General features: G+C 36.5%; 1 pseudogene; it reads left to right on the forward strand.

The window, feature by feature from the left end:
- Positions 1-7244: 7244 nt before the first annotated feature.
- Positions 7245-7396, forward strand: LOC111760323 (U1 spliceosomal RNA; annotated as a pseudogene).
- Positions 7397-9757: the final 2361 nt, after the last annotated feature.

Raw genomic sequence — 9757 nt, forward strand, 5'->3', positions numbered from 1 at the left:
TTTGGTAATATCTTTATCTGGCTTTGGTATTAAGGTGATATTGGCTTCATAGGATGAAGTTAAAATTTTCAAGAGCTTGAGTAAGACTTGTATTAAATCATCACTGAATGCTTGGTAGAACTCATCTGTGAAACCATCAGGTCCTGGGCTTTTCCTTTTGGGGAAATGTCTATACTCTACATTTTAACACCATGCATATATTCTTCTGTACATAAGTGTGCAGATGTCTGTTTGTATCACAGTTTTTGATACAAAACTATATGTATCAGTTTTATGACTGTTTCAATCTCTTTACTTGTGATTGTTTTGTTAAGTTCTTCTATTTATTCTAGGGTTAGTGTAGGTTGTTTGTACATTCCTAGGAATTTTTCCACTTATCTACATTGTCTAGTTTTTTGGTATACAGTAGTTCATAGTATCCTCTTAGGATCTCTTTTATTTCTGTGGGGTCAGTAGTAATGTCTCAATTTTCATCTCCCCCCTCCCCCCATTTATTTGCATCTTCTCTCTTTTTTTCTTTCTAAGTCTAGCTAAGTTGATTTTCTAGAAGAATTACCTTTTGTTACCTTTTGTTAATCTTCTCGAAGAATTACCTTTTGGTTTTGTTAATTCTCTCTATTGTTTTATTTCTCAATTTAATTTAATTCTGCTCTCATCTGTTATTCCATTCCTTCTACTTGCTTTGGGATTACTTTGCTGTTCTTTTTCTACTTCCTCTAGCTGTGTAGTTAAGTCATTGATTTTAGCTCTTTCTTCTTTTTTAAAGTAAGCATTGAGGGCTATAAACTTCCCTTTTCATCACTGCCTTCACTGACTCCTATAGGTTCTGATATGTTGTGTTCTCATTGTTCTTGGTCTCAAGATATTTATTGATTTCTCTCAAAATTTCTTCTTTGACCCATTGATTATTTGACCCATTGATTATTATAAGAGTGTGTTGTTTGATGTCCTTATATTTATGAATTTTCCCTTTTCCCACCTCTTTTGATATCCTACTTTATTCCATTATGATTACAGAAAGTGATTGTATAATTTTGATCTCATTGAATTTATTGAGATTCACTTTGTGCCCCAAAATATGACCTATCCTGAAGAAAGATCCTGGAGCACTTGAAAAGAATGTATATCCTGCTATTTTGGAGTGCAATGTTCTGTATATGTCCATTAGGTTTAGTCCATTTATCATATTATTCAAGTTCTCTGTTTCTTTATTGATCCTCTGCCCAGGTGTTCTCTCCAATGCTGAGAGTGGTATATTGAAATCTCCAACTATTATTGTAGAGACATCTTTTACTCCCTTCAGTTTTGCCTGTGTTTGCCTTATGTATCTTGGGGCATCCTGATTAAGTGCATATACATTAAAAAGTGTTGTTTCTTTATGGTGAACTGCCCCTTTTATTAATATATAATATCCTTCCTTTGTCTAATAACAGTTTTGCTTTTAGATTCTATATCATCTGATAAAAGTATAGCTATTCCAGCTTTTTACTTATATCACCTTGGGTCTAAGGTGAGTCTCTTGCACAGCATGTAGATGGCTTATGTTTTCTTACCCATTCTGCCAGTCTATGCCTTTTGATTGGGGAGTTTAATCGATTAACATTCAATATTTTACTGTAAAAGCACTTTTTAATACACCATTTTGAGCTTTGTGTTTTATCTGTCATATTTTATTTTCACGACTCTTTTAACATTTTTACTGTTACTGATTCAATGTTCATTTAGAGACTCTCTTCCAAGCCTCTCTCTCTTGTCTTTTCTTTTCAGGATGTAACATTCCCTTTGGTATTTCCTGCAAAGCTGGTCTCTTTTTTTTTATAAACTCTCCCAGTTTCTGTTTATCTGTGAATATTCTAAATGTGCCCTCTTTTTTGAGAGACAGTCTTGCCAGATAAAAGATTCTTGGTTTACAGTTTTTCTCTTGCAGTTCTTAAATATATCATACCACTGGTTTCTTGCCTCCATGGTTTCTGATGTGAAATCAGCACTTAATCTTATTGGTATCCCTTACATGTTTTGCATTGTTTTTCTCTTGCTGCTCTCAGAATTCTCTCTTAGTATTTAGTTTGTGACATTTTAATTAACCTGTGTCTCAGAACTGGTCCATTTGGATTTATTTGGAAGGGAATACATTGTGCTTCTTGGACAAAGATATCTATGTTCTTCAATAGGGTTGGGAAATTTTCCACTATTATTTCTTCAAATACTCTTCCTGCGCCCTTTCCCATCTCTTCTTCTTCTTGAAACCCATGACACATATATTTGCACAACATTAAACTGTCATTTAATTCCCTGAGGTTCTGTTTCCATTCTTTTCTTCATCTGTTCTTTTGTATGTTCACTTTCAGTGACCTTGTCTTCAAGCTCACCTATCCTTTCTTTTGTCTTCTTAAATCTGCTGTTATATGCCTCCAGTGTATATTTAATTTCATTTATATGGCTTTTTATTCCCATATGATCTGTTATTTTTCTATGTATGCTTTCAAATTCTTCTTTGTGCTCATCCCATGTCTTCTTAATATCCTTAATCTCTTACTATGTGTATTTATTCTGGATCCAGTTTCCCTCTTTAGTTCAGGGTTTTCTTGCCTTTTCTCCCTTTCTGGTTGTGTAGTAGGAGCTGAGGATGTAATTGGTGCTGTAATTTGTGGAGGCTGAAGCTGCCTATGTTGCCTTAGTATTGATGAGTATCCTCTGCCAGGGAAAGGGACAGAGCTGCTGCCATGTGGTAATAATCCAAGTTGTGCAGTACTAGACTGTCTGTAGTTGCCCAGAGAGACTGATGAAGCTTCATACCCCTTCCTGGGGTGGGGATGGAGCTGCAGGTATGGGCAGCAATCTATGCTGTGTGGGTCCCAAATGACTGCAGTTGTCCAGGTAGACTGACATAACACTGCTCCGCCTACCCCCAAACAGTTCAGTCTGTTTAGGCTGAAATGCACTCACTGTTGCCTGAAAAGGCTATGGAGATACCAGATCCTTCCTGCCCTAATAGGGGGTGGTGTAGATTCACAGGTGTCCAATATTCTAGTCCATGCAGGCTGGAATTGCCTGCCATTTCTCAGAAATGCTAAGGAAACACAATTCCCCTCCTATCCTACTGCAGGCAGGGATGGAGCTACAGATGTCTGACTATTCAGTCTGTGTGGGCTAAAAGCACCAGCAGTTATCCAGTCAACCTGGGGAAACAAAGTCCTTTTCATGCCCTATTTGTGGTGGGGGTGGAGCCACAGGTGCCCAACAGTCAACTTTGTGCAGGCCAAAATACCTGCAGTTGCCCTGAGATGCTGAGAAAACTCCAACCCTCTCCTATCCTAGGGGTGTGTGTATGGGAGAAGTGGAGATGTAATTGAAGGTACTTAACAAACCAGTTCATGTGGGTTGAAAATGCCTGCAGTTGCCTGGAGAGGCTGAGGAAACACAGCTCCTCTCCTTTCTTATTGGGGGGGCATGGATGGAAACCCAGATGTCTGGCTATTTAGTCTGTGCTGGCAAAAGTGCCTGTAATTAACTGGAGTGGCTGGAGCAGGTCCCCCCCAGCATCCTCCCTATCAGAGGTAGGGCTGGAGCCTAAGCTAGGGCTACAATCTGATCTTGGTAGAAAAAGCAACCCCCTAACTTCACTTTGATTTTCAATCAGCCTTGCTTCCCCTCATGCCAAGGGTGGAGTTAAAATTGCAGCTACCAGCCCCTTTCTGATTTGGGCAGGTTCAAACTTTAACTGTTTTTAGGATTGTACTTTAGCCAGGCAAATTTACTAATCAGTAGCTAAAGTCAGTGGCCAACCATCTCTTTTTGCCCTGTTTATGGGAACTGGAGATTCCAACCCCAACCATGGAATAGCTCTCGAGGTGGCTTTTGTCCCATCACTTGGAATGCTGTACTCATGAATCTTCTCTGTAGATAGACAGTCTCCTCCTTCCATACTTTCAAGGATATTCTGGTTTTCTGGGACCCACAAGCAGGCACTTAGATAGCTCTGAGTGATTACTAACTCCCCCGTAGGAGGAGCTGACCCTTAGAACTCCTTACTCTGTCACCGTCTTCTCTCCATCATTTTTGTAAGACAGTTTGTCAGATATAGAATTCTTGGTTGGCATTATTTTGCTTCTGGAACTTTAAATATGTCATCCCACTGCCTTCCTCCCTGTGTGGTTTCTGATGAGAAATCAGCACTTCATCTTTTGAGGGTCCTTTTTATGTAATATGCTGCTTTTCTCTTATGGCTTTCAGAATTCTCTCTTTACTTGGCATTTGACAGTTTGATTACCATATGCTGTGTCATGGGTCTATTTGGGTTTATCCTCTTTAGAATTTGTTGTGTGTCTTTGATGTGTATATTCATGCCTTTCATTAATTTGGGAAGTTTTCAACCATTATTTCTTTGAATAGTCTTTCTGTCCCTTTCTCTCTTCTCCTTCTGAGACTGTCACAATGCATTAATGGTATGCTTAATGATGTCTCACAGTTTCTGAAAGCTCTGTTGGCTTTGCTTTTGTCTTTCTTCCTCTGATTCTCAGACTGGATGATTTAAATTGTCTTATCTTCAAGTTCACTGATCCTTTCTTCTGCCTCCTTCAATCACCTGTTGAACCTCTCTAGGAAAATTTTAATTACTGTTTCTGTGATCTTCAGTTCTGTTTGGCAGCTTTTCAAAATCTTCATCTCTCTGTTAATTATCTAGTTGTGTTCATCTATAATTTTCCCTGATTTCCTTTAGTTCTTTGTCCATATTTTCCTTTACCTTATTGAGCAAAATTAGGACCATTTAAAAAAAAGTCTTTGGTGCCCAAGTCTGTTGCTTCTCAATGATAGCTTCTAATACTTTAATTTTATCATTTGCCTGGGCTATCTCTCTCTGCTTCTTGGAAGTTTTGTAATCTTTTGTTGGAACCTGATCATTTTGATACTTTAAAGTATCATTGCTGGAATTTAGATACTGAGCCATCTGTTCTTTAAGCTTGTGTCCAGCTATCCAACTACTGTTATGACGGTGCTTTCCTTCAATGCAAGGAGCTAGAAAAAAAGAAAGGAAGAAAAAAGGAAACAAAATATCTTTTCCAGTCTATTTACATGGATACAAATGTCCTCTCTTCCCTAGGAAACAGTTTCCTCCTATTAGGGGTTCTTAACAAAGGGTCCATGAGCTTGAATTGAAATTCAAATAAACATTATTCTTGTGGGAATGTGTTGTTGCAGGTATTATGTTTTTATTAAATAATACACAGTATAGTCTGGACTTAGTAAGGGTCTGTGGTTTTCACCTGATGGGCAAAGGGGCCCATGGAACAAAAAGTGATTAAGATCCTTGCACTATACCAAATGTCCTGCAGCCAGCAATCCCTTGTTTCTGACAGCATGACTTGACTGCTCTCCCTCAGCAATCTATTTAATATATGGGAATTCTGTGAGCCACCCTCTAAGCACAGAGCAAGTTCTGAGATCCCCACCAGACAGACTAAGCCAGGCATGCATTCTTTCAGTATGTGCATGAGGGTTACTCTGCTTGATGTGGAACTGGGACCAGGCATCTGCACACTGAGAACTTGGGCCTGCCGATACTGAGCTGGTGAGGGATTGGGGAAGGGCTAGGTCAGGTCATCAGGAAACCTTACTGCTCCTCGGTAGCCCTTTTCTTGGTATTGTACTTGCTCTGTTACTGAAGTTCTTTAACTGTTTTCTGGAACTTTGAGAAAGATTTTTTTGGCCAATTCTTGCTGATTGTTCAATGCTTCTGTTTGGAGACAGAGACCTGGAGTGTCTTACTCCATCATCTTTGGAAAATTTATTTTGCCAGCTATTTTTTCAATAGAAATTTACCACTAGAAGGTGGTCTAGGCAGGAAGTATGCCAAATCAGATTCTATATACATGTTGCCCAGGAACATTACTAATATTACTGTTTGTGTCACTCCAAAATGAATGATGAATGTCAGGGAAAATGATATATAAAAAGCTATCAAATTAGTTTCATACTTCTGAAGAAAATGTGGCAATTTAACAGGTGGTATAGACACATTAAGTGATTTAAAATTGGTGTGCTCAGGGCATAAAATTAAATATATCTTTGCCTAAATTGCACTCCTAGATTTATCCTTTGATGAAGATTCTAACTAAAGTAGTTAATTTATCCTTCAGCCTACCCAATTATGTGGCCAGATAACTATATTGAAATTGTACCTCAAGCTGTGACCATAAAAACATTCATTTTTAATAATTAATGTTATTGCTACTTCAATATATTAAAATCAGGCAAGAATGTTAGAAATTAAGAACATTTGCATTTGCTTTCCAATCTGGCCACTTGTAACTTTGCTATAAAATATTATAGATAATTCCATTAATTACAGTGTGGATATAGCTCTTTCCATTTGAGATTTGGGATTACATAATTTCCTAATCTCAAATTACTAAACTATGGGTATGGAATGGAAAGGAAAGTCTCAATTCCTTGTGTGTGTGTGTGTGTGTGTGTGTGTGCATGTGTGTACGTTTGCAGTGTTTGCAGGAATATAGAATTGTTTGTTCTTCAAGGGCAATTCCTGTGAGGAGAAAGAGTTGAAACAAAGTAAGCTAGGATCTTTGGGATATTAAGAATATATTAGAGACTGTCTATATCAGTCCAGATTCTGGTAGCTTTATTGTCTGTACTTCGATTCATTCCAAAGACTGAAAATGCTTACTCCAAGTCCACTTCCTTTTTAAAGAAGTTTTCAGAACCCTTCATAAGTATGATTTCAATTAATCCTTCTCAGAGATTTAGATGACAAAAAATTAAAAACTGAACATTGATGTTTATAATTGATCCATATAATAACAACATACTACATTGTTGGGTAATATATTCTGTTTCATAGCTCAATTCAGCTTTAATTGAGATTGTACTTCTTGTTTTCTTATAGTTTTAGATAAGATGAATAAGATGTAGAAGGGATATTAAAATTACTTAAATAAAAGTGTTCTTATTTACATTTTATGTGTTCTTTAAAGTGAAGTTCTTCAGTTCTGGACAAAGGACAGGAAACAAGAGTGATATGAAATTAAACAGTAGGAAAATGGAATGTGACTATGGTAGGGTGCAGTATTTATCCTGTGATATCAATTTTCTTGATTTGTTCTTCATTCTTGCATCTTTCCCTGACTTTTTGGATTCTTTCATGTCAGATCTTAGTAGTATGAACTTAAAAAATAGATTTGTGTGGGAATTATTTTTCAAAATAATTTGATATTAAAAGTTCAATGATGATACTTACCTGGCAGGGGAGATACCATGATCATGAATGCAGTTTTCCCAAAGTAGAGCTTATCCATTGTATTCCAGATGTGCTGACTCCTGTGATTTCCCCAAATGTGGGAAACTTGGCTGCATAGTGGTAGACTGCACTTACACTCTCCCCTTTAAAAAAAAGTCTATTGGTGAATAGGGAGGAAAGGTTTGATTTAACTGTAAAAAAAGAAATGGGAGAATTCTGAGAAAAATTCAAGACTTTGAATTAAAGGGGTTTTCATAATATATAGTATCTGGTGATTACTATCTTTTTCTACACAAAAAAGAGCTGAGTAAGGATATTCTTCTTAAAGAATCCTACTGCACTTTCTGCACCATTAAACTAATAATGATATATACATGATGAAATGGAAGAATGTTATTTAATTGAATAGGTTTTCTTCCTATGGTTAAAAGGAAACGAAAATGTAAAAGAATAAAAATAAGAACAGGTATATAAAGAATTTTCTTAATTCATGGGGTAAAAAGAAAGACATAAAAGATTAATTGAAAAGATAAAAACATAAATATAATATTTATTATTGAAAATATTCTATAGTTTATGGAGATTTAAAATAATTCTTATATGGTGCAATTACTTAGGCTGAATAAAATTTAATTTTATTTTACTAGTAAAATACAGGAAAAAATATTTTTAATCTGAATTAATTATACAAAACAGACCTCCTTTCTTTGAAATTATTATTTTTGAAATTTTTGATTCTTTTTGTTTTATTTATACCATGTTGAAATACAAACTAGATGATTATTGTATTTCATAATATTACTCACTTATTAGATGTGCCTTTTAAATTTCATTTATCTCATTTGCAAAATGGAATTGTGATATACTTATCTAATCTAATAAAGTAAGAGATTTAAACGAATTAATGCCTTTAAAATCACCAAAACCAACCTGCTCAATAAATGTTAAATACATATTAGGTGCAATAAAAACAATTACTGTTTGTAGAGCCAGCCACTAAGATGCTCCCAGGGGTCTCTGCTTCTTGTTATTCACACCTTTGTGTAGCCCCTCCCAAAGTGTACCGGATTGTCGGTATGTGTCATCAATAGTACACTGCAGAAGTGATAATATGTCTCTTCTGAGATTATGCTTATAAAGCACAGCAGGTTCCATCTTGATGGTTCTCTTACTTTCTCTGTCGGATCACTCCCTTGGAGGAAGCTTGTTGTGAACAACCTTATGAACAGATGGCAGGAAACTGAGGCCCCAGGCCACAGCCAGGGAGTAATTGTAGGCCTGCCAACAGCTGTATGACTGAGTTTGGAAGCAGATTCTCCAGTATCAGTGAAGCTGTGTGACCACTACAGGCCTGATTCACAGCTTGACTGCAACCTCATGAGATTTCTGCCCCTCAAACTTATGAGATAATAAACATTTGTTTTACGTGGCTAAATATTGGGATAACTTGTAATGAGAAATAATAGCCAATACACTGTTATAATTGCAATAGTTAAAATTGCACTATAATAATAATAGGAATGATTATGACAAGGATAAAAGTTAGCATTGAAAAATCACCTATCAAATCAGATATGCTGTGGCTTATTTTCCAAAATTAGCCCAAGTAATGCCCCCACTCTGCAAAAAACCTACCAAGATTTAGTTATTAAAGGTGAATTTTGTGGGTGAAAAAATGGAAATATCTCAAGTATACTCATTATTAGGGAACACAAATGTTTTCTTTCATTCTCATCTCATCTCATTGTGTAGAGCACAATCCCCATCCCATCCCCCACTTAGCATAGCACTATTTTGCAATCTTGAATAATAGAATTAAGGTGTGTCCCATGCCTAGAACCTCTGGCATGGAAAAAAAAATTTGCCTAGGGGTGAGTAGAAATTGGTTTACATGGAATCCTGGATTTGGGAGAATAATGTTCTATAAAAGTCAAGTGACAGATTAGCTGGTTTTAAGGACAGTTTTTCTTTGCATATGTTACTTTTTTATTTTATTTTTTCCTTTAGAGAGGTTTGTTAGGTGCTGAGGTGATGGATTTATAGGAAATATTACTCTAGAGTCTGAAGGGCTATAAATAATTTTCTATAATACAGGATTTGGATTTGATCTTGGTGGGAAGTGATAACAAGTAAAAATTATAGGACGCAAGAAACATTTGCAGAATTATATCTTTCGAACACAGAGGCAAAATGACCTAGTAGGAAGTTTCAAGGACTGATCCCTCTGTTAGGAAAATAAATGAACTGGAAAAACTTTTAGCTAACTTTTTAGAATTAAAATTCTAAAAATTTAAAATTAAGTGGTAACCCTGGAATCAGATTGGACATGTGGAACAACCAAGGGAATGCCTGGCACAGGAGAGGCTGTGGAGATTTCAACTTCTGTAAGCTAAGGTGAGGGTGAACCAGGCAAACCAGCCCCCATTCCTCAGGCCCTCTGTGGAGGCTGTGGAAATATGACCCAGATTCCAGGAGTGGTCGTCGGGGGTCAGTGTGGACAAAGGA

This window comes from Dasypus novemcinctus, chromosome 2 (genome assembly GCF_030445035.2).
Source record: "Dasypus novemcinctus isolate mDasNov1 chromosome 2, mDasNov1.1.hap2, whole genome shotgun sequence".
In the NCBI taxonomy this organism is placed as follows: domain Eukaryota; kingdom Metazoa; phylum Chordata; class Mammalia; order Cingulata; family Dasypodidae; genus Dasypus; species Dasypus novemcinctus.